This window comes from Anarrhichthys ocellatus, unplaced genomic scaffold, assembly GCF_004355925.1.
Source record: "Anarrhichthys ocellatus isolate YVR2014 unplaced genomic scaffold, GSC_Weel_1.0 scaffold7981, whole genome shotgun sequence".
Lineage (NCBI taxonomy): Eukaryota > Metazoa > Chordata > Actinopteri > Perciformes > Anarhichadidae > Anarrhichthys > Anarrhichthys ocellatus.
Genome location: NW_022287955.1, coordinates 1 through 670, shown reverse-complemented (window position 1 = coordinate 670; position 670 = coordinate 1). Strand labels below are relative to the sequence as shown.

The 670-nt window shown below is 47.2% G+C and overlaps 1 non-coding gene across 1 annotated transcript; it reads left to right on the top strand.

Annotated features, from left to right (window-relative positions):
• Positions 1-444: 444 nt before the first annotated feature.
• On the top strand, positions 445-526 carry trnas-gcu (transfer RNA serine (anticodon GCU)). The gene has a single exon. It is a non-coding gene; the product is annotated as a tRNA-Ser (tRNA).
• Positions 527-670: the final 144 nt, after the last annotated feature.

The following is a 670-nucleotide window of genomic DNA, read 5'->3' as shown; positions in this document are numbered from 1 at the left end:
CGCCAAAGGTTCCAGAACACTGAACCCCTGAAAAACAGGAAAATTGCGGAAGATCTATTTTGTCCACTGTTAAGTTGGTAAACAACAGTGATGGCAATGAACAAGTCGTCACGTGACAGCACTCAAGTTCAATCTGCGGATGCAACTGTTGGTTTCTTCCCATTGTGTTCATAAATCTAGTCTTTTTTTCTCAAACAGTCACACGCACTGAAGAAACCAAATTCATCTGGAGAATGTGGGCATCGATCCCACTACCTCTCGCATGCTAAGCAAGCACTCTACCATTTGAGCTAATTCCCCTCTGCAAAAAGCATGTGGGTAGAATCTGCGTAGCTTGTCTCCTCCTCCCGTCTACATAACGCTTTTCTACACTTTCCAGGCCTTTGAAGACAGTTTGGTAGGTGACTTCGATCCGACTGTTGCTGTAAAAAGAGATCTACGGAGGACGAGGTGGCCGAGTGGTTAAGGCGATGGACTGCTAATCCATTGTGCTCTGCACGCGTGGGTTCGAATCCCATCCTCGTCGCAGTCCACTTCCCTTTAGTCTGCCATACCTACGTGGTATAAGACGCTCCATTGTCATTGGAACAATGGGCTCAGATGTGACCGTTGTTCCAGCCATATAACCCTGGCAAGTCACATGTCTTCGCCAAAGGTTCCAGAACACTGA